The following is a 25,573-nucleotide window of genomic DNA, read 5'->3' on the forward strand; positions in this document are numbered from 1 at the left end:
TGAGGGTTCTGTTTTAAAAGAGTTCATAGAATCCAAAGTTCCTGCTCTGCAGTTTCTGTCATCTCTATGTGACACAAATCAGGTATTTATTGTACCTAGTATTGTTCTAAGAGTAGGTTCAGAAGAATGTACAAGATGCTGGATCTGGACTTTTGGTTAACTGGTACTACTAGTGAGACTTAAGAAAGGGGCACTAATTACCCTCCAATAATTTAGATTCTCCCCTGAACCACTCCAAATCACCATGAGAGAGATTAGAAAAGAAGACTTGCCTTCTTTGTGACAATGGTGTCAGTATCCAGCCTTAAAACAAATTAGTGTACTCATTTTTCAATAAGAGGAGTATTTTGAATTTTCTCTTTAATCCATTTGGAAGTAAAGGAATATTTCATTTCCCCCTTTAAAATTATACCACGTATTAATGCTTTTAAAGACCGAGCTGTTTTAAAATTTCTCCTTTATTTCAGTTTATCAGGAACATTTCCAACAATGGTCTTTTACGTAACGGTATCTAGTGCAGATGCAGGAGCCTGACAACTTAGGCAAAGCAGTTCATGTGCAGTCCTCCGTCCTGTCCTCAAAATGTATATTTATATCACATAGATTTTTACACTGAATATTGAAAAGTAAAGTAGGATCTGCTACAATTTCCCTTTAAAATTTATAAAAACTTCTAGATTTTCAAAAGGTTACTTAATACATGTGCACTACCTTAAAAAACTTGGCTATTGTCAATAAAGTGCTAGCATTTGTGAAGTTATGAGTCTCATTCAAAAATAATATTTCTCATATCTCCTGGGAATTTGTGGCAGAATAAAGCATATCCAAAGTTAAAAAAAAGAAGACTTGCCTGGTTAACACAGCTCAGCATCCCCACGTGGATGTTTAATAGGTACCACACACTTACCATGTTCAAAGCTGAGCTCCTGGTCTTCATTCCCAGCCTGGTGTTCCTGGTCTTCCTCATTCCAGATGACAGCAACTCTATTCTTTTTTAGACAAAAGCCTGAGAGCCATTTCTGAATAGAGGCCAACCAATCTCTATTGGCAAGTGCATTGGCTCTACTTCCCAAAATAGCCAGACTCTAACCACTGTCATAACCTTCACCTGTTGCACCCTTATCTAGGTTACCTTCCTCTCTTACTCAGTTTACGGCCACAACAGTCTCCTGGGAGGTCTCCCAGGTTCTGCCTTTGTCTGCCTACGGTTTATCCTCAAGCCAGCAGCTGGAGTGACTCTTAAAAGTCACTGAAGTGACTTATGAGTCACTTATGAAGTCAGGAAGTGTCACTCCTCTGATCAAACAGTTCAATGTCATCCCTTCATATTCAGGATAAAAGCCAGAAGCCTTCAGTCATCAACGTGGTTCTCCATGGTCTGTGCCTCCCTCATTACCTCTCTGACCTCATTTCCTACTGCTCTCCTCTTTCCTTCTGCTCAGCCATATTTTCCCCAAAACACCAAGAGGACCTTCTCAGTACCTTGTTCTTGCTTGCTGTCACTTCCACGTGGAGACCTCTTTTCTTAAGATATCTGTATGGGTCAACCCTTCACCTTTGTTAGGTCTTTGCTTGAGGCTCTCTTATCATCCTGATAACAAAGCACTCACTATCTCCCTCCACTGCCTTATTTTTCTAGCATTTATCACCATTGGCCATAGTTTGTAGTTTATTTTATGTTCTCCCTTCCTCCCCAGCTAGCATCTAAGCTCCTTAGGGCAGGGATATTGTCCATTTCATGGAACAGAGCGAGACACATAGAAGGCACTCAACAAATACTCATTGAGTGAAGGAACCAAAGAGTAGTAAGGTTCATTAAACATATATCAATATACCACCTATGACACAGGTGCTACATATATTATTTCATTGAACCTTCACAACCTCCCAAAGAGCTAGGTATTATAATTTCACACACACACACACACACACACACACACACACACACCATGAGAAAACTGAGGCAGAAACAGGTTAACTGCATTCAATTAGCAGCTGTCACATCAGACTTAGAACGCATACCTACTTACCTTGCTAATCCGTGCTCCCAACCACTCTACTCTACTGCTTTCTTTTGAATCACCCAGGTAACCAGAGTTACGGGGATTCAAAGAAAAGAGAAATGGTTTGCCACTGAGGGGAATCTGGGAAAGATTCAACCAGAGGCTAAAATTTGAGATGGATCTTGGCAGATGAATAAATTTCTAATAGGTAGAGAGAAAAAGGTGACGTTCCAAACAAGAAGAGAAGTATGAGAGGTATGGAAGCAGAACAACTCAAAATTTGTTCATCCAAGAGTGACTTAGAGATGATAACCTACTCATTCCAGTTTGCCCAGGACTTTCCTGGTTCTAGCACTGAAAATCCTGGGAATCCCTTCTCTCCTGGGCAAACTGGAGCAGTGGATCATCCTACGTGACAAATGTATCAGCTTTAATAGAATGGAGTGTTTGCACGCATTGTTGAGGAAATGTTGAGAGTAAAAGTGAAAAAGAACTTGGAGACTGGGGGAACAAGTTTGGAGCTCATGGTGCAGGTAAGGGGAAACCTTCAGAGGTTTTTGAGTGGAGGTTGATGAGTGGAAACACAAGCCCACATGAAACAGGAAAAGGCAATGCAAGCCCAGTGGTGGTAAAATGCGGCCTTGTGTGGGGTAGACCGTGGATGCCAGAGTAGCTAATAGTAGAGGGAGATTGATCAAAACTCATCTATCTCGGGTTGTTTCAGATAGCTGCTGCCTCTTGAAACCGACATCTTTCCCTCTCCTTAGAGCTCTTCAGTCCTTGGTAACATCTATTGCCAACATCAGCTCCTGGAGGATAGAGGTATGTCATCTTCCATGCTTTTGCATCCAAAAATAATTTATGAGCCTTGGGGATCCAGTGAAAGCCCCTGTCTTGGCTCCATTTCACATTTTCCCATCCCCTCAAATTTCTCTTTCTTCAAGCATGAACCTACAAACTGCTTTTCCCTAGAGTGGCAGGGCTTGTGGTCAAATCCTTACTCACTCTATATTAGCACTTTCCATGATCTCTTTTGGGAGTTCTACATTCACTAATTTAGTAAAACGTCCTTCTTGAAATAAAAGTGAGTGCAGTGCATATTTAAACACTAGATGAAAAAAGAAGTACCAGGGAGCCTGTGAGTGCCTTTATCCTAGGAGAGATCTAGGATCATCTTATGCAAATTGCACAAAAGGCCGTGATGCTGGATAAAAACCACCAAAATAAATGCACATGATAGTTTTTTCCTCACTGTGGTGTATTTAATATTAAGTGCAACAGTCTTGCCATCAGAGGTCCTCAGCACTTCATGAACTAAATGGAGTGGGACAGAAGGCTTCAAGCAAAGTACTGTTAAACTGGGATAAGCAAACTAGGGTCCTGGTAGAGCTGGAAATTGTCCTTGGCTTCCACAGATATCCTGGCAACACACACACACACACACACACATACACATACACACATTTCTTCTTTTTCAATCTCTGGAGCATACCAAGGAATTTTGTCTTAAAAATACAATTTCCCCCAGAGATAACTGACCTCAGTGCCTAGGAAATTATTTGTCCCCAGTTCTCTTCAGGAGTAAAGTCCGATTTTACCCAAAGGTCAGAACACTTAGCCCTTCCTATCTCTACCTCAAGCTTAGCTTTCTGGGTGAATAGGAGCCAGTGCCCTATAATTGCAGCTGAAAGGAAGCTCTTTCCATGGTAGCACAGTCTGCACAATGAGATGGACAGAAATCAGCCAGGCTCATCCTCCATCCCACAATGCTTTCTGAGGCAATAAGAATGGAAAGAGAAAAAGAGGCTCTGACCGTATCACACGCCATTGCCAGTGGCAAAGGGGAGGGGAACTCCCCTTTCCTCCACATTCTCCATATTTCCTCCTCATTTCAATGTTGCTAATTTGGATTCAGATGGAGCTGGATTCAGTTCAGGTTACCTCAGTAACTATCTGTGTGAACTGGATAATCTGCTTGACTTCTAAACTTCAGTTTATTCATCTGTGAAACAGCAAAACATCTTTCCTGGTAACTTCAAAGTTGCCATTGGGTTGTTGTAAGAACTGATATACCAAGTGCTTAGTGCAGAACCTAGTATATAGTAAGAGGTCGGATAAGGTAGCTAGAATTATTGTGCCTCCAACCTCTCTCTTTGTTTGTTTGTTTTTGCCACGCCTTGCAGCATGTGAGATCTTGGTTCCCCCACCAGGGGTTGAACCTGTGCCCCCTGCAGTGGAAGCGTGGAGTCTTAACCACTGGACCACCAGGGAATTTCCTCCCTTCATCTTCTTGCTTCCTCTGTTTCTCCCTCTCCTGCTCACTCATTTCATACCCCAACTTCAACTCCCGGCCCCGGAAGGGCAAAATGATACCTGCTTTCACCTGTCATTCATTGATTTGCTAGATGGGTTGCTTCCCAGAACCACTCTTAGAAACATAACCGGATTTGAAATTTAAAACCATCTCATATTCATGCATAGCTTAGACATTGCTTTGAACCTGGCTAATTCAAAAAAAATTTTTTTTTTAAAGACAGATATATATTTTAAAAGCTCATAAGTTCTCTTGGGTACCAAATGGCTCTTTGGAAAGAATCCTGTGACAAGTTAAGCGTAAATGAACCAGAAACATAGAGATTAAATTCCTCCTGAAACACTCCTGGGTGTAGAAATTAAGGCAAAAGCAATTGGAAGATGTTTCCCTGTTTTGCAGAGCTGCATGCAGCTGGCTTCCCTTAAGGATGCCTGCTGAGCTGTGGGAAGAGCTGGGCTGGCTCAACGGATCCTCCGGGGTACCCCCGAAGCCAGGGGGTGACTTACCCACCCTCCCCGGGGTGGGGCAGCGGAGGCGATTTAATGGGAGAAACTTTCATTCTAACTGCTCTTCCGGCAAAGCTCCTCTCTGGGGACCTCAGACTGGCACCTTTCACCATTGTTAAATTCACTTAAGATAAAAGCGACACCAGGCAAATGACAAGGGAAGTGCCATTAAGGGATGAGCGTCAGCAGTGAATGACAGACAAGCTCTGCTAAACGCTTGGCTGCTAGCCCCAGCCTCGGTGAGAATTGCTACCTGAACGCCTGCCTCAGCCAGACACACGCACAGCATGCAAACCCCAGCGTGTGGGCCTCAGCTCTCTGTTTCCTGGGGAGCCTCGGCCCCCGGCCCTGGCACGCACACCCCGCCAGCCCTCCCATCCAGGAACAGCACCAGCGTCCACCGGAGAGCTCAGTGCCTGCTGAAGGCGGGTGCCTGCAGGTGGTGGGCCAGGAGCTCAGACTGGGCAGGAACCCACTCACTGGGCAATTAGGAGAGAGAAGAGGACAACTCAGCAAACCATAAGGGCACGTACTCTGTCAAGTCTCTCTTTCATCCTGTTGTGTTTCGGTCTTAGTTTAAAATCATATTGGCCATCTTGATCCTTTCTTGGGATTGTGGACCAGGAGACCCACTGGGGCCCTTGCCTGGATATGCTCATATCCATCAACTCGGCTCAGGTCAGGAGTCCTACAGCACTGGGTCTTATTGAATTACTTGCTTAATCATTTTTATTAGGGTGAATTCTTGTATTGGAAAATATTCGAAAAGTACAACAACAACAAAAAGCCACAAAAAAAAAAAAAAAAGAAAGATGGTAGTCACACAGAAAGTCTGCAATTGTTACCATATTGTTGGAAGGTCTCAGAAGCCAGAATACATGGGTTCCTAGTCCAGCTCTGCTGTATCATAGCATGTGAGCTTGGGAGAGTTACTTATCCCCTCTATGTTTTCAGTCTCTTCATCTGTAAAATGAAGTACAGAACCCACCTTATGGAGTTGTGAATATGCCATAAGTTTAAAAACTGAAGCACTTAGGAGAGGGCCCAGGGCACTATAGAGACTCAACAAATGTTAGCTGTTTTCATGAAGCAATTTTCACCAATCTGTGATTGCAGTTGTTGTTCCATTAGATCAGTGATTCTTTGCCTGGGGAGATTTTGCCCTGCCCCCTGCAGGGATGTTTGACAGTATCTGGAAATATTTTTGGTCACCATTTGGGGAGGGGAGACTACTGGCATCTAGTGAGTAGAGGTCAGGAATGCTACTAAACATCCTACAACACACAGATGGCTGCCCCCAACAGCAAAGAATGATCTGGCCCCAAATGTCAATAGTGCTGAGGCTGAGATCCTGCATTAGATTAAGACACAAACTATGACAAATCCTAGCCCCCACCTGTTCGCCCTGAACTTCAGCTCCTCCTCAGGGCATTTCGTAGTATTTTCCAGGGGTCCTGGGTGATGGTGTATCTTATATGCTTGGGGACTCACCTCTCTTCTGCTGCAGCCTCATCCCCACCTGTGTGGATGCTCTCCCTGCGATGGCCCCTCTGCTAGTGACACCCGGAGCTGAGCTGGAGGTTGGGGACAGGTGGACCTTCCCCCAAATCTCTGAAGCTTTGTTACCTGCGTCTTGAAGAGGCATCATGGGTGCCCAGAGGCTGGCGGTTTTTACCGGCACAGCCTTCATCTTCTTTCCTTCAATGCTTTCTCAGTTGAGTCTCAAAATCAGACTCTCTGGCTGGGTTTTAGAACAGAGTCTATGTTATTGAAATTATCCTCATCTTCTCATCTTCATGGGTATCTCCATCCCCAACCTCCCTTCAGTCCAAAACATAACGATCTCATGCATATCATATCTCTCATCAGCTCATGCAAACAGACTTTTCGAGGCAGCAAGCGAAAGGTGTCCATTTCTCAGCAATATTCTTGCTAGTACACACGAACTTACAGATATATAACTTTAAAACACAATTGTGATTTTACCATACCCCTGAGGCCTAAATCTTTCACTAAACAAAATAGCATTAGCATATTCAGATGTCATTAAATTGTCTTCGACATCTCTATTTTATTGACTGTATAGAATTCCATTTCATTGCTATATAGTATCTTTTAGCCCATTTCCATTTTATTAGACATTGATGTTGTTCCCTAATATTGAAAATAATAAGATAATGTAGCACTGAATATCCTTAAAAAACATCTTCATACTCTTGTCCAATTATTTTCTTAGGATAAATTTCTAGAATATAATTTAAGGGTTTTGATACATATTGAAGAAGAAAAGATTTAGACACTTTGTCTTAGCAACAGTGTCTGCCTATCATAAGGCCATCAGAATAGCATTTCAATATTCAAAATGGCTGGGAAAATTAAATCCTTATTTACTGGAACATTTTAGTTAGGTGAGAATTTTTACCCACTAATATCACATATGGAAGGATTATTTTAAATAACACACTTAACACTAATTTACTCAGAACAAAATTCCACCTTGCTTTAATGATTCAAAAGGCACTCACGGTGCTTCAAGGTCATTAATATAACCTCACTTCTCACTGTAGAATTTCAGATCATGTGTGTAAAAGCTCTTTGTACGTGGCAAAAAAACTATAGAAATATGAAGGTTTATGATTTCAATTTTTAAATAGAAATTGCATTGACCCGATTTAACAAGAAATGACATATCTTGAAAACTTCGTTTTTGGATAAGGCCCTGATATTTACTTACATGCCATTTAACCCTTCCTTATAAAAGCAAAGTAAAGAATGTTGAAAAATTCCTGTTGCTTCAGGGTTTTTTATTATGTTCCAGATGAATATATTTTACTATAATTTTGATATCTCAAACTATCAGTCATAAATTCTTTCCAGTACCCCCCAATGATAAATTTAGGATGATAATAATATAGAAGCATCAGAGTGAAGGAAAAAGTACTTTCCTCTGCCTTCACCAAGTGAGGAATCTATAGGTAGACCCATCACTACCCTTAACTACCTCTTGTAGCCATGACCTTGGGCAAGTCAGTTATCCTTTCTGGAACATGTTTTCTTCATAATGAAAAGGCAGTGATTTCTAAAAGATCTCTTTAAGCTCTAAAACTTCTATGATTTTATGACTTGGTTCATCTCTTTTGAAGGATTTGAATTCCATTCTCTAATTTTCTTGAAGAATTCTTGAGCTAAAGAAAAGCATTTTTCTTAGATAATAGGATGTTGAGTGGGACTTTCCCCAGTATCCTGGAATGTTGGCTCAAGCTCCAAAGCTGAGAACAATGGATGAGAAGTAATTCCTCATTTTAAAGAGAAGAAATAGAAACATCTTGCCAAAATGTACTCAAAGGAAGCGGAAACTCTCCAGCAACCATCCGCCTCATCAATAGCTGACAGTGAATGTGAGACAGATGCAAAGATTCAAATGGATGACTTAGAGAAGCATTGAAAGAAGGTTTTTAGACTAGCAAGGAGGACAGGGATATCTCTTCTCCATTTACTTTCCTTTTCCAGGTTGCCTCCCTCCAAATCAACTAATGAGGACCCAAGAGAAATACTCATAGAGATTGAAGGTGCCTGTGAGAAGTGGAGAAAGGTCTCTCACTGCCCCCTGGATATTTAGGAAGTGCAGAATTGTGGGCTCCAGGGCTGAAGGAGAGAGATGGAGTGAAAGGGTCCTTGGAAGGCTTCTTTGAGATTGTATGTGAAACTCACGACTGGTGCCTGTTCCCCACACAGAGAATTCAGAAGGCTGGAGACCAGCTGTGGCCACGCATAGCGGTAGGATCAGGAGAGAGAACAATAGTAGGCAGCCAGCTACACTACCACCTTGTGGTCTGGCAAGGATGAATAAGATTCCTATGACCAATTAGGTCCTATGGAAAGTCTCTGGGCTCAAGTCACCTTACAAGAGGGCAGCCTGTCGGGGCAAGAGTACTTCAGGAGCAAGAGTTATGGGGTGAACAGTCTAGACAACCAAGGTTAGTCAAGAGAGTGGCACCAGTGACATGAAAGTCTACCTCTCTTAATCTAACCTCCTTCCCCTTGCTTGCACCTCAGGATGTCCAGAAGACAAAACGGGGAGGTGACAGACAAAGAACAAAAGACCATATCATGCCCTCTCCCCAACTGTGGGTGCTTGAACCATGAGTCAGACATGAGTTAAAGAGAGGAAGGAAGTTTTGGATTGCATTTGAGATTGAAGTTATAATATTAGACCAGATTGGACCTTTTAATATCTTACAGGGAGTAATAATGAATTAAATTACTCCATTTACAGCTGAAAGTGAACAAACACTGCAAGATCTGCCTAAGATTCCATGAAGGGGTGGGAAAGGGGAATAAAACTGAGTAAATTTCAAGGATGGTGGACTCCACTGAGTCAACATGAAAATAACTTCAGTGTGTCTAATTAACTATGTGTTCAAGGACCACCATATTTTGTTTGTGTGTTTTTATAGCTAAGAAAACTGAGACATGGACAATAATCTTTCAACCAAGAATCTGCTTCACCTATCACATATCTTAATAGTGTGTGGTTATTTTTTTCCAAACACATTTTTTCTGTGTTTTCTTTTCTATGGCCTTCTTCACTTTCACAATTATAATATTACTCTAAAATAATAATTTCATGGTAATAACAAAAATCAGTTAATGTAATTTCATCAGTAGATATATAGAGGAAGGTTCATGACAAGGTAGTGAGAAAAATTGGTCCGTAATAAAGTAATGTTATATTTTAACCATAAAATTGTTACTTTCAGTGAATTTCTTCTTCAAATATGTAAGAAATTTTACAAACAAGAAATGAATATTTTTTATTTACTTATACCTGTAAAGGCCATGTAGAAAGAAATCTACACTTCTCAAAGAAATTACTTTATAAAATTGGGTTTATGGAAAGTAATGGCCTTTGAGGACAGACAGACTTTGGTTAAATTCCCATCTCTACCACTTACTATTTATGTTACCTAGGGCAAATCATTTAGTCTGTCTGAGTGTCAGTTTCCTCATCCGTAAAATGGGACTATTAATATTTATTTCACTGAATTGTAAGGGTTCAATGAAATCACATATACCATGCATTGACTCAAAGTACACAGTCAATAAATTTGTTTCCTGCCTTCCCTCTGCTTTTCAGTCCTAAAAATGCCTAATTTTATTTATTCTAGTTTGGATAAATAATCTGCTTCACCTATTACATATCCTAATAGTGTGTGTGTGTGTGTGTTTTTTATTAACTGGATTTTTAATAATTATACACTTGATCTGTAATTTTTGTTACAAGTCAAGGAGAAATTTAATGAAATGTTTAATGACCTCACCACCTCCCTAAATACCCAATATTAACAGTTTTGGGGGACCCTTTTTCATACTTTCCTTTGCTCATACAGACATTGTTTATACATTACTCTGAAAATTGCTTTTCCCTCTTAAATATATATTTGGACACATCTCAAGTCGATACATGTAACTCATGTTTATTCTCTGTAATAGCTGTAAAACATTCCATAACTTGATGTTCCTATTTTAATTTCTCCTTTTCATTGACATTCAGGTTTCTTTCAACTTTTTGCAACCATAATTAATGCCATGATCACCCACATATGGGAATCATGCCCACTGGGGTCTGCATTTCCAAAGTCTAGAATCCCCATAGAGGGACAGCAGAGGCAAAGAGTGTGTGCATTTTAATGTTAATAGATATTGATATATATTGGAAATGTATTAGGTAAATTCATTATGTAAAAAAACCCCAGCAAACAACTCAAAGAAAATTTGCTGAATTCTTCTATTAAGCGAAAGCAGCTTTTTATCTAACAAGGCTTTAATTTGGTAAATTCAAAACCTCAGAGATTGCTTTTTCTTTGATTGAGGGAACTTTCCATGCCAGAAAGGGTATGGTGAATGGCTGAAGGGAAGTTTAATAATGTATTGTCAATTTAGTGTCCAAGGCAGGGCTCCAGTCCTCTGAATAATTTCTTTCCCTCTGGCCATTGGCCTTTGTGAGGGGAATGTGAGCTACTAGCTGCATCGGAAACTGCTCCTGATGTCACCATGCGAGCTCTTTCCATTTAGAACAAATCCAGTCTCTGGGTCACTAGAAAGTCACATGTCACATGTCACATATTGTCAGCTTTTCTCTCCCATCACTCATTATTTAAGGGTGTTGGCTGAGATCCCAACATCTTTATCTCTTAGGGGGTTGGAAGCCTTGGCAGCTTCCTTCCTCTCTCTCTCTTCCTTTCCCCATATTCTTCCACTTTGGTCACTGCCTTTTAGGAAGATGTTGCTCAGTGAGTCTCAGAGTTGTCTGGCCATTTGGAGCCCTAGATTCCAATACTGATAACATCAATATCACCAAGATCAATGGGGGAAAATCTACATCTGCATCCAATTCTGGGCAGACTACAATGTGGGCGCAACCATAGAAGTTGGGGTGTCATTTTAAAAAGAATCATCAGAAACCATTGCCCTTTCTGCCCTCCTGTGAGCACGAGGACCTAACATCTGGGAAGTGATTTTTCTTAGTTTTCTTCTTTTATAATGATAACAATAACAACAACAATAATAATTTTGTGAATGCCCCCTATGTACCAAGTTCTTTGGGAAGCATTTTCTGTACATTATCTTGTTTAATCCTTACAACAACCATTTTTGGGTGAGAAAAATCATATTCAAGAACATTAGGTAACTTTTGCAGTGTATCACAATTGTAAAGGGTAAAGTTGAATTTGAACCTAGAACCATCTTCCTCTGAAAACCATGTTCTAATATAACCACCATGTTATGGTATTAGAAGACAAAAGTCCCAGATAGAATTAATATAGGCAGAATAAGGTGGGACTGGGTTTTCCCAGTTACCTTGGCCAAGGGTGTCATGAGACGTTTCTTTTATGTGCATAGTTGGACAAAAGTGTTGCATGGTTAAAAACAGGAAGGTGGTCAATATTTATCATATAAATTCTATTGCTGAATAATAAATTTCAAAGGCATTAAAAATCCAACTTTTTACGGTAAAACTGTGATAACATGTTATTTCTGATTATTTACAAAGAACTTCAGTATCTTACGGGGTCTTGGGATCATAGAAATTCAAATACTCAAAAGTAGAAAAGTCTTTTTTACCGTCTTACTTGATTCTTAATTCTCCTATTCTACATCCTTGAAATATGTCATAGATCTTCTATTTGGAGTTCACTAGCATAACCAACATGACACAGAAGAAGAACCAGACAAGTAAATAGACAATTACAATCAAATGTGATGAATGCTGTAAAAGAGCTACGTTCAAGTTACTAGGCAGTGTAGAAAGGGGACCAGCTTGGATGGAGGGGGATTCAAAAGAGGCTTCTGAGGGAGTATGACAGTGTGTAGCCCTTGAAGTAAAGAAGTAAGTCTGGTAACAAAGAGGGATAGTAGAGGAATGAATGGAGATAATTCAGACAACTGGAAGTGGGCAGAAGTACCAAATCTTCAGCAAGCATGTGAGTCATAATTACGGGAGTCCCAGTGTGGCTGGAGCACAGATTGGGGGTGAAGGAGTGTTGACAACTAAGGCAAGACCCACACTGGAAAAGTCTATCCCATGCTAATGAGTTAGGATTTTAGCCTGAAGATGAAATGGAGTCACTGAAGGTTTTTAAGGGACAGAATCAAATCTGCAGTTTTTAAATGAGCACCAGAGGGCAGCAATGTGGATAATGGGTTAGAAGAGAATGAGAATGGAATCTGGGAGACTATGAGGAAGTTAGAGCAGGGCTTGACAAATAGGTGGAAATGAGGGAGGACAGAGAGCAATAGATTCCATCACTACTTAGCAGTTAAGTTGAAAGAATTTAACAGTAACATGCATGTAGTATGGGTAGAGAATGGGAGAACTAAAGGATGATGCCCAAGTTTCTAGCTTGGGTACCTTGATACATAAGGAAGAAGAACCCAGGAAGAAGCAGAGCCAGTTCTATCCCATCACAGGCAAACTCTAGTTATAAAACAATTCTTCTTGTATTGACCTGACAACTACGACCCTTTAACATTCTCTGTTTTGGTCTTCATCTGTTCTCCATCATTATAAAGAACAATGAACATTATTTTGTAGATGCACTAAGTTGCTAGTGAATAAAGACTCATAATTGATAGATGCTTAAAAAGCCAGATTCTATTATCCCTAACTCTGTATGTATTTATTTATATATTTATATGTTCATCTTTGAGCTCCTACAAAAACAATAATTACATAACTCCAAGGGTTCATTCCCATGATTTTGCTTAATATCTGAAAAATAAAGTTACCTTCTGAGATTTTATAAGAAACAAGTAATAAAAGTTCAGCCAGCATATACACTAAGAGGCAATGGATAAATTGTAAAAAACGTAATTGAACCCCATTCTTTCCCTCCACCCACTAGCCTTTTCATTGCTGGGTGTTATATGTATTACCATTTATTCCACCATAATGACTAGGAGGCTGACTGTAGTTCTGTTCCTGATATGATACTTTTGTTTTACAAAAGCCCTTGGGATGAGAGAATCAAATATGGAATTTGCTGAAGGGCACAAATATCGGCAGTATTCAGCTATCCAAATCCAACTTAATGACATTCAGCTAAATCTGGGATGTCAAAGATGCCATTCACTCTCAATGACAACTGTTTTTTTCTTTTTTTCTCATCCAGACTTTTTTCAAAGGGAAGATAACTTTTGACTTGGTCAGTTACTGAACTTCACTCAAGGAAGATACATGAAGAATGAAGTGGTTTTGTATAGAGACACAGTATGTGGAGGTTATAACAACTCCTGCCTCCCGATTAAGAAATCAGTGTAAACCCAAGCTGCACAGTCTTTTCTTCCTTCTGGGCAGATCTTTACTCGGATAGCCAAGTTGCAAGCATATCTTATTTTAATAGGAATAAGTGCAAGTATTTCTCATTCTTATATTGAGCCAGGATCATTTTTCAAATATATGAAAAAACATTGTGTTTTAATATAATCCCATTAAATTTTTAAAAATGGTGTAAAAATCATCCAAGGATGTATATTGAAAGACGGTAGAATAATGATATTTTCATTTAGCTCCTCTCTGTTGAAATCTACTAATCCATTGACATTAATTTTTTTAATGAAAGAATAAAAAGGAGAGAAGGCTTCCTATTTAATGGATCAAGAAACCTCCACAAACCCTAACCACAAACTACAAAACACATCCACCTAATAATGTTAATTCTAGGATAAGATGAGGGGCTATAGGGAAGCCAAATACATGGCTGCTTAGAACATAAGTAAGTTATAATGTCTCCAAACCTCTTTGCCAAAGAAATCTCTCTGTGGACTCTGGGTGAAGGAGGGAGGGCAGAAATTGACATGGCAACATGAAGTGTCTATGAATTAAAGCAGAGAATCTGTTCCTATTTTTCTTCTGGAAAACCAAGTCTTTTATGGATTTATAAGCACTCCTGTGCTAAAGATCTGAACCTTTTGTCTGTTATGTAGGCTGAACATTTGCTTCCTAAACTTTTTATGTTTATTTAAATTGTACATATAATTTATGTTTCAGTGTTGCCTCTATTGGGATGGGGGCAGAGCAAGGGGTCCTTTAGGTAGTCAAAACATTTTTTCCTATCTTTGGTGCTATGTTTAGAAAAACTTATCCATTCTGAAATTTTTACTGAAATGTTAGTTCATCTGAAATTGATCTTGAAAGTTACCTTTTTGAGGACTTCCCTGGTGGTTCAGTGGTTAAGAATTTGCCTGCCAATGTGGGGGACACAGGTTTGAGCCCTGGTCTGGGAAGATCCCACATGCTGTGGAGCAACAAAGCCCATGAACCACAGCTACTGAGCCTGCACTCTAGAGCCCGTTAGCCACAACTACTGAAGTGCGTGCACCTAGAGCCCATGCTCCACAACAAAGAGAAGGCACTGCAATAAGAAGCCCATGCACCACAGCGAAGACTAGCCCCCACTCGCCGCAACTAGAGAAAGCCTGCGCGCAACAATGAAGACCCAACACAGGCAAACATAAATAAAGAAATAAGGAAATAAATTTATTTTTAAAAAACAGAAATTTACCTTTTAGAATAAATTAATTAATACAACAGTGAATAAACCAGCCTTTCCACTATCACCTTTATCATATATTAAATTATTATATATGCCCATGTCTATTTTTGAACTTTTGAAATTAGTTTTGCAGCTCTTTAAAGTGGTGGTGCAAGACTGGGTATTCTTAATGAATCATTGCTAAACCCGATAGATGAGAGGGCAGACAGCAGAAGCAAGAAGAACTACAATCCCACAGCCTGTGGAACAAAAACCACATTCACAGAAAGATAGACAAGATGAAAAGGCAGAGGGCTATGTACCAGATGAAGGAACAAGATAAAACCCCAGAAAAACAACTAAACGAAATGGAGAAAGGCAGTCTTCCAGAAAAAGAATTCAGAATAATGATAGTGAAGATGATCCAGGACCTCGGAAAAAGAATGGAGGCAAAGATCGAGAAAATGCAAGAAATGTTTAACAAAGATCTAGAAGAATTAAAGAACAAGCAAACAGAGATGAACAATGCAATAACTGAAATGTAAAATACACTAGAAAGAATCAATAGCAGAATAACTGAGGCAGAAGAACAGATAAGTGACCTGGAAGACAGAATGGTGGAATTCACTGCTGTGGAACAGAATAAAGAAAAAAGAAAGGAAAGAAATGAGGACAGGCTAAGAGACCTCTGGGACAACATTAAACACAACAACATTCGCATTATAGGGGTCCCAAAAGGAGAAGAGAGAGAGAAAGGACCCGAGAAAATATTTGAAGATATTACAGTCGAAAATTTCCCTAACATAGGAAAGGAAATAGCCACCCAAGTCCAGGAAGCGCAGAGAGTCCCATACAGGATAAACCCAAGGAGAAATACGCTGAGACACACAGTAATCAAATTGGCAAAAATTAGAGATAAAGAAAAATTATTGAAAGCAGCAAGGGAAAAACGACAAATAACATACAAGGGAACTCCCATAAGGTTAACAGCTGATTTCTCCACAGAAACTCCACAAGCCAGAAGGGAGTGGCATGATATACTTAAAGTGATGAAAGGGCAGAACCTACAACCAAGATTACTCTACCCAGCAAGGATCTCATTCAGATTTGATGGAGAAATCAAAAGCTTTACAGACAAGCAAAAGCTAAGAGAATTCAGCACCACCAAACCAGCTCTACAATACATGCTAAAGGAACTTCTCTAAGTGGGAAACACAAGAGAACAAAAGGACCTACAAAAACAAACCCAAAACAATTAAGAAAATGGTAATAGGAACATACATATTGATAATACCTTAAACGTGAATGGATTAAATTCTCCAACCAAAAGACACAGCCTTGCTGAATGGATACAAAAACAAGACCCATATACATGCTGTCCACAAGAGACCCACTTCAGACCTAGGGACACATACAGACTGAAAGTGAGGGGATGGAAAAAGATATTCCTTGTAAATGGAAATCAAAAGAAAGCTGGAGTAGCAAAACTCATATCAGATAAAATAGACTTTAAAATAAAGAATGTTACAAGAGACAAGGAAGGACACTACATAATGTTCAAGGGATCAATCAAGAAAAACATATAACAATTATAAATATATATGCACCCAACATAGGAGCACTTCAATACATAAGGCAACTACTAACAACTCTAAAAGAGGAAATCGACAGTAACACAATAATAGTGGGGGACTTTAACACCTCACTTACACCAATGGACAGATCATCCAAACAGAAAATTAATAAGGAAACAGAAGCTTTAAATGACACAATCGACCAGATAGATTTAGTTAATATTTATAGGACATTCCATCCAAAAACAGCAGATTACACTTTCTTCTCAAGTGCACATGGAACATTCTCCAGGATAGATCACATCTTGGGTCACAAATCAAGCCTCAGGAAATTTAAGAAAATTGAAATCATATCAAGCATCTTGTCTGACCACAACCCTATGAGATTAGGAATCAATTACATGGAAAAAAATGTAAAAAACACAAACACGTGGAGGCTAAAAAATACGTTACTAAATAACCAAGAGATCACTGAAGAAATGAAAGAGGAAATCAAAAAATACCTAGAAACAAATGACAATGAAAACACGATGATCCAAAACCTAAGGGATGCAGCAAAAGCAGTTCTAAGAGGGAAGTTTATAGCAATACAAGCCTACCTCAAGAAACAAAAAAAATCTCAAATAAACAATCTAACGTTACACCTAAAGTAACTAGAGAAAGAAGAACAAACAGAACCTAAAGTTAGCAGAAGGAAAGAAATCATAAAGATCAGAGCAGAAATAAATGAAATAGAAACAAAGAAATCAATAGCAAAGATCAATAAAACTAAAAGCTGGTTCTTTGAGAAGATAAACAAAATTGATAAACCATTAGCCAGACTCATCAAGAAAAAGAGGGAGAGGACTCAAATCAATAAAATTAGAAATGAAAAAAGAAAAGGGACAACACACATGGCAGAAATACAAAGCATCCTAAGAGATTACTACAAGCAACTCTATGCCAATAAAATGGACAACCTGGAAGAAGTGGACAAATTCTTAGAAAGGTATAACCTTCCAAGACTGAACCAGGAAGAAATAGAAAATATGAGAGACCAATCACAAGTAATGAAATTGAAACTGTGATTAAAAATCTTCCAACAAACAGAAGTCCAGGACCAGATGGCTTCACAGGTGAATTCTATCAAACATTTAGAGAAGAGTTAACACTCATCCTTCTCAAACTCTTCCAAAAAATTGCAGAGGAAGGAAAACTCCCAAACTCATTCTATGAGGCCACTGTCACCCTGATACCAAAACCAGACAAAGATACTACAAAAAAGAAAATTACAGACCAATATCACTCATGAATATAGATGCAAAAATCCTCAAGAAATTACTAGCAAACAGAATCCAACAGCACATTAAAAGGATCATACACCATGATCAAGTGGGATTTATCTCAGAGATGCAAGGATTCTTCAATATACGCAAATCAATCAATGTGATACACCACATTAACAAATTGAAGAAGAAAAACCATATGATCATCTCAATAGATAAAGAAAGATCTTTTGACAAAATCAACACCCACTTATGATAAAAACTCTCCAGCAAGTGGGCGTAGAGGGAACCTACTTCAACATAATAAAGGCCATATACAACAAACCCACAGCAAACATCATTCTCAATGGTTAAAAACTGAAAGCATTTCCTCCACGATCAGGAGCAAGACAAGATGTCCACTCTCACCACTGTTATTCAACATAGTTTTGGAAGTCCTAGCCATGGCAATCAGAGAAGAAAAAGAAATAAAAGGAATACAAATTAGAAAAGAAGAAATAAAACTGTCACTGCTTGCAGATGACATGATACTATACATAGAGAATTCTAAAGATGCCACCAGAAAACTACTAGAGCTCATCAATGAATTTGGTAAAGTTGCAGGATACAAAATTAATGCACAGAAATCTCTTGCATTCCTATACACTAATGATGAAAAATCTGAAAGAGAAATTAAGGAAACACTCCCACTTACTATTGCAACAAAAAGAATAAAATACCTAGGAATAAACCTACCTAGGGAGACAAAAGACCTTTATGCAGAAAACTATAAGACACTGATGAAAGAAATTAAAGATGATACCAACAGATGGAGAGATATACCATATTCTTGGATCAGAAGAATCAATATTGTGAAAATGACTATAGTACCCAAAGCAATCTACAGATTCAATGCAATCCCTATCAAACTACCAATGGCATTTTTTTATGGAACTAGAACAAAAAATCTTAAAATTTGTAAGGAGACAGAAAAGACCCCGAATAGCCAAACCAGTCTTGAGGGAGAAAAACGGAGCTGGAGTAATCAGACTCCCTGACTCCAGACTATACTACAAAGCTGCAGTAATCAAGACAATATGGTACTGGCACAAAAACAGAAACATAGATCAATGGAACAAGATAGAAAGCCCAGAGATAAACCCACGCACCTATGGAGAACTAATCTATGACAAAGGAGGCAAAGATATACAATGGAGAAAAGACAGTCTCTTCAAAAAGTGGTGCTGGGAAAACTGGACAGCTACATGTAAAAGAATGAAATTAGAATACTCCCTAACACCATACACAAAAATAAACTCAAAATGGATTAGAGACCTAAATATAAGACTGGACACTATAAAACTCTTAGAGGAAAACATAGGAAGAACACTCTTTGACATAAATCACAGCAAGATCTTTTTTGATCCACCTCCTAGAGTAATGGAAATAAAAACAAATATAAACAAATGGGACCTAATGAAACTTCAAAGCTTTTGCACAGCAAAGGAAACCATAAACAAGACGAAAAGACAACCCTCGGAATGGGAGAAAATATTTGCAAACGAATCAACGGACAAAGGATTGATCTCCAAAATACATAAACAGCTCATGCAGCTCAATATTAAAAAAGCAAACAACCCAATCCAAAAATGGGCAGAAGACCTAAATAGACATTTCTCCAAAGAAGACATACAGATGGCCAAGAAACACATGAAAAGCTGCTCAACATCACTAATTATTAGAGAAATGCAAATCAAAACTACAATGAGGTATCACCTCACACCAGTTAGAATGGGCATCATCAGAAAATCTACAAACAACAAATGCTGGAGAGTGTGTGGAAAAAAGGGAACCCTCTTGCACTGTTGGTGGGAATGTAAATTGATACAGCCACTATGGAGAACAGTATGGAGGCTCCTTAAAGAACTAAAAATAGAATTACCATATGACCCAGCAATCCCACTACTGGGCATATACCCAGAGAAAACCGTAATCCAATAAGGCACATGCACTCCAATGTTCATGGCAGCACTATTTACAATAGCCAGGACATGGAAGAAACCTAAATGCCCATTGACAGACAAATGGATAAAGAAGATGTGGTACATATATACAATGGAATATTACTCAGCCATAAAAAGGAACGAAATTGGGTCATTTCTAGAGACATGGATACATCTAGAGACTGTCATACAGAGTGAAGTAAGTCAGAAAGAGAAAAACAAATATCATATATCAACGCATATATGTGGAACCTAGAAAATGGTACAGATGAACCGGTTTGCAGAGCAGAAATTGAGACACAGAAGTAGAGAAAAAAACGTATGGAACCCAAGGGGGGAAAGCGGTGGGGGATGGTGATGGTGGTGGGATGAATTGGGAGATTGGGATTGACATTTATACACTGATGTGTATAAAATGGATGGCTAATAAGAAAAAAAAAAGAGAAATAAATATATATACTAGAGGATAATAATTTAAATACTCAGGCTAATTGGGACATTCTATTAGGGGCTTTTCCATTCTGTGCTTGAACAGAGAAGTATCCCTATTTGTTGCTTCATGTGTATGAAGAACAAGTAGTCAAAACTGTCTCCTACTATAAGGGGAAAAATTACAGCAGATGGCTATTATACTACTTTTGAACACTGGTATTTCCTTTTATGAGGGTTAATGTTTGAATGTGGCATGAGAATTATTACAAGACATGTTAATACTGAAATGTGCAGCTAACTTTCTGTATAAAATTTTATTTTCTCCTGAATTTCTTATTCTATCTGATCATTAAAAAAAAAATGTATTTATGGGAATGCCAAAAAAAAAAAAACCCCAGTAGATGTTGAAAATGGTACTATATTAAAAAATTTAAGGTGGACACTGAATTATTAGTGAGACTAAAAGGGGGTAAAAATGAAGCACATGTGGAAAAAAAAGTAGCTCTTGAAGCTGGGTGATGGGTAATTCTGTACTCTGTACTTGCGGGCATGTTCAGAAATGTTCATAATAAAATCTTATAAAAAAAAAGATCGGGTTGACTCTGTATGGCAACCATTTTGGACCCTCCAATAACGGAAGACCTGCTCTTTTATCTCAATCTATATTATAACCTCTCATCTGAGTTTGGCGTTTCTCTCAGCAATGGTACCCAGGGATCCTCCAGTCTCCCCTTTCTCGCTTTGGCCTCTTGACAAACTGCCGATGCTCCCCACCATTCATTGTTTTGGAGCAGCTTGTATGAGGTTACTGCAGCCCCGTGGGCTGTCCTCCAGAGGGAAAGAAGGAGAAATTTCTGGAGGTCCCTGGTTAGCTACTTCCCCCTACCACCCTCCACCCCCATTTCATGGTCAAAGACATTAAAGGTACCCTTTCAATCAAATATTCTTTATTATCTTTCTACACTTGTTTGGAGAAAGCAAGAAACCGATTTTCTTTTCATCATGATTATATGTCCTCTTATGAGCTCATACTTCAGTTATCCTTCTCCCTTTCCTTTAAGTTTCCAAAACCAATATTGCACTCCTATAACAGTTACCATGAATCTTGTAGAATTTACTACAGAAATTCCTAGGGCTGAAATATTTCCACTAGAAATATTTCCAAAGTGGGGCAAGTTGCTTCTCCCAGGTGTTTCTCCAGTCCCCCAACTGCTGGGTCTCCTCTTACTTTTTTCCTCTGGCACCTTCTTATTATCCTACTTTTACAGAAGGCAAAACAAAGAACCAAAATACACTGGCAAAACTAAAGTGGCAGTAGATTAGAACCTTCCCATAATCACACCAAGACTGTATTTTTTCCAGGCCTTTTGCAAATGGCTTTGCATGCATTTTCATTTAATCCTCAAAATACTCCCATGTAGTGTATATTATTATGTCACCATTTTGCAGATGTGGAAACTGAGGCCCAGGGAGGTTAGCTTCCCAGGGCCATGCAGCTAATAGAGATCAGTACAGAGATTGAGACTCAGTTCTGTCTGAATTCACAGCCTACTATTGAACACCATCTAATGGTGCCTCATAAAAATCCTCATTTATTCAGGACTCATATCAATATTAAACACTCTTCCTCCCCTGCCAGGCCGCTCTCTTTTTTTTTTTCAATAAGAATGTGTTTTACTTTTTTTTTTTTTTAATAATGAAGCTGCTTTTCTTTCTTTTTTTTTTTTTTTTTTTAATTTAGGGAAGGCTCTTTTATTTATTTATTTTTTATATTTTATTTTTGGCTGTGTTGGGTCTTCGTTTCTGTGCGAGGGCTTCCTCTAGTTGCGGCGAGCGGGGGCCACTCTTCATTGCGGTGCGCGGGCCTCTCACTGTCGCGGCCTCTCTTGTTGCGGAGCACAGGCTCCAGACGCGCAGGCTCAGCAGTTGTGGCTCAAGGGCCTAGTTGCTCCGCGGCATGTGGGATCTTCCCAGACCAGGACTCGAACCCGTGTCCCCTGCATTGGCAGGCACATTCTCAACCACTGCGCCACCAGGGAAGCCCAGGCCTCTCTCTTGTTGCTGGGTGAGTGACGGTGCTGTTAGCCACCACTGTGGAAAGAAACCTCTGTGACAGTTAGTGGTCTTCATGCACGTAGGAGACTCAGACTAAAGCTAAATAGCCTATTTGCATGAGTACAATCTGCTCAAATGTCAGCGAACACGAGCTGCGACAAATTTGAAGACAAGGAAAGGGAGGATAAAGCACCGCCACTTGCCTCGCACCCAGCCTTGTCACCGCAGCCCTTGTCCGAGCCCTGGCACCTGCTGGGGAGCACTTCCTGTCGGATAATCCCCAGCCAGACAAACGTTGTCATTTGACTTCAGCAGATCACTCTGATCCAGATCAGTTTCCGGTCCAAGCTTGACACCCAGTCATGAGTAGAATTTGGTTTGACATGTACCTGGCTGTGAAAGCCAAGTGTTCGCCCCTACCCCTGCCCCGCTTGACCCCCATAGCCTCATATGTCAGAATGTGACATCCCAGGTGTCAGCTGTAGCTCCAAGTGCACAGAGCAGGAGAAAGATGGGCGATGACAACAGAGGCTCTGGTGTCCGACCCAAGCCTGGCACCAGCACCTGCCTCCTGCCTGGATGGGGGAGCTGGGACCCACTGGCTGTGTGTCAGGGAGGCTGAAACCCCACTGCTAGAACCTTTTCCTTGCTTAAGTACCTTTCATCATAAACTCTGAACCACTCAGTGTGAATTTGGATATCAAATAGCATTCTCCCTGGCTGGAAGAACCCAAGGGTGCAAGAGTATAGACGTGAGATCACCAAAGACAAGACAACTCACAGTTTTGCCTAGGATGGCCCCTAGAGGCAAAGCAGGAAGGAGACATGAGCGAACGGGGACAGAGAGTGAGGCTGACGGAGCATTTAGTACAGAGCATTCCTGAATTAGGCGCTTTATCTAAGTTACATAATTTTATTGTCACAGCCACACTACAAAGCTCAAAAAGGAACCTGCTCAGAACCACACGCCTATTAAGTAATGGCCCTGGCGTCCAGCCTGGTGCACTGCACAGCATCTTTCCTATTACACTTCTCCACCTGGGGCAAGGAGAGCAGTACCAAGCACATGCGGTTGAGTTCTCAGTTCTTTGCATTATCTCTCTTATCTGGCACCCAGAGATGGGAAGGGATAGTCAAGTTCAGGGTCAAATCAGCCCATCTACCTCCTAAGCCCCAAAGGATTCTGTGACAGCTGAAAATCTCCCCTTCCTCACAGACGTCTTATAGCATCCCTGGAACTTTGCACATTCCTCAGAAAGCACTAGGCAGGAGCTTTCAGCTCCATGAGGGAAGGGTCTTCCCCCCATGGTGCTGAGGCATAGAATGATGATGGCTGCTTGACGAGATGATGAGTCAAATGCTTGCAGACACCCCCTGCTCATCTTTGCCAACATTGCTGGCAACCATATAAATGGTGTCATAGAGTACTGTGTTCCCAGACTTTGGGATTTTTAATTTTTAATAACTCTGAGGACTGTCATGTTATTGCCTGTGTTTTAATTTGCCAGGCAAATATATAAACCACCCCCAGTTGTTATCACTATCATTTTATAAAGAAGGAAACTGTATGAAACATGTAGGAAAGACACCATCTCATCATAAAAACAGGCTTTTCCAAGAAAGGAACTTGGCAAGCATCCCTGGACATATGTATATATTTCATATTTTGTCACAGATAAATGAAAATATTATCAAGCATCAGCATGAGTCCTTGGGCTAACATTTAGGGACCCCTAATTAAGGTGGAAAGACCTTAGACTGAGAGTCAGGGTACCTGGGGTCAATCCCTGACCCCACTGCTAACAATCTACTTGGGCAAATTACATCATCTCTCTGGTACTTAGTTTCCTACCCCATAGCATGGAATAATTGTACCCATCTTAGAGGGTCATTAGAGGATTAAGTGAAATAATGAGTGCAAAGCACAGATGAGGAGACTTGTCAATTTCCTCCTCCGCAAAATAAGGGAAATAGAAGAAATGAGCTTTGAGATCCCTTCCAGTTCCCTGTGATTCCAGGAAAGAAGCCCAACCCTCCTGACTGAGCCGCATAGCATATACCTAAGAGAGAAGGTACTTTCTCCAAGAGAGACTCTCAAAGAGAAAGTATCTCATAAATCTCAGGGCAGATCAGATTTGGGGTGAATGTGAGCAAATTCTCAGCCCCTCTTTCTTTTTTATTTTATTTTTATTTATTTTTTATTGAAGTATAGTTAATTTACAATGTTGTGTTAGTTTCAAGTGTACAGCAAAGTGATTCAGTTATATATATATTTATATTCTTTTTCAGATTCTTTTCCATTATAGGTTATTATACAATATTGAGCATAGTTCCTTGTGCTATACAGTAGGTCCTTGTTGTTTACCTATTTTACATATAGTAGTGTGACTATGTTGATCCCAAACTCCTAATTTATCCCCCCGCCCTGCTATCCCCTTTGGTAACCATAAGTTTGTTTTCTGTCAGCCCCTCTTTCATCCATGGTCTTTTCCCAGTCTTACTTGTACCCAAATAAAAGCAGCAAACACTCTCATGTTGTTGAAATGCTAGGTTGCCCACCTCAGGAAGCTGAGGGCAGGGTCAGGAGATAAACATAAGAACCCGAAAAATTAAATAACAAGAGATTTCAACCCCGACAGCATACTGGCTTTGAGCCCACTGTTTGCATCAGGACCCCGAAGTCCTATTCCATCTCACTTCTAGACTGCGATGCTCTCAAGAATGTCAAATCTCAAGAGAACGCAGGGGAAGAAGGTAGGCCCGGGGCATGCGTGCTGTGCTCCTGCACGTGCGTGAAGGATGAGGCAGTGGGGTGTCCTTGCTTCTCCCTCCACCGTCCTCCCACCTCTGGGCCTCATCCACCTGAAACCCACCAGGAGAGAGGGATCCCACACACCTCCAGTCGTCTAGTGCGCAGATAATCACTTGCTCTCCCTCTCATGCAGAGAGATTTACACGTTAGGTGTATGAGGCCAGAGAGCTTAGGCAGGAGACACATTTTCCAAAGCTCCAAGAATTATATAAAAGCACTACAGGCTCAATGCATCAAGCTCCAGGCTGGATACAGGTGCACTGGTGGCACCTGCCTTTGCCTAACTGTTGGACTTCATCCTGTCTCCAGACCCCACTGCCTCATTGTCACAAAAACTGGCTCAAGTCCAGTGCCTTCCATGAAGAGCATTTTTAGGGTTAGTTCCGTCAGCCTCGAGAGGTCCTGAAAGCTGACCATCATAGGAGAAAGTCCATGAATGAGAGTGTATGTGTGTATGTTCATATTTCTCATCGGGGAAGAGTGAAGGCAATCAAGGATGCAGCTTGCCAAAGGTCCCCAAGCATCAGCATGTTATCAGATAATGTTCTGAAGGTCATCTGCAAAAGCCAAAGTGCAGTTGAAGGTCAGGATGCCCA

General features: G+C 40.1%; 1 long non-coding RNA gene across 1 annotated transcript in view; it reads right to left on the bottom strand.

Moving 5' to 3' along the window:
• The window catches only part of LOC309636003, a 702,830-nt gene extending 684,936 nt beyond the window's left edge, over window positions 1–17,894 (bottom strand). Inside the window, exon 1 of the long non-coding RNA XR_014249164.1 lies at window positions 16,974–17,894. This is a non-coding gene — a long non-coding RNA (uncharacterized lncRNA). The remainder of the gene's footprint in view (window positions 1–16,973) is intronic.
• Window positions 17,895–25,573: the final 7,679 nt, after the last annotated feature.

Source organism: Balaenoptera borealis, assembly GCF_965194805.1.
Source record: "Balaenoptera borealis genome assembly, chromosome: 1".
Taxonomy (NCBI): domain Eukaryota; kingdom Metazoa; phylum Chordata; class Mammalia; order Artiodactyla; family Balaenopteridae; genus Balaenoptera; species Balaenoptera borealis.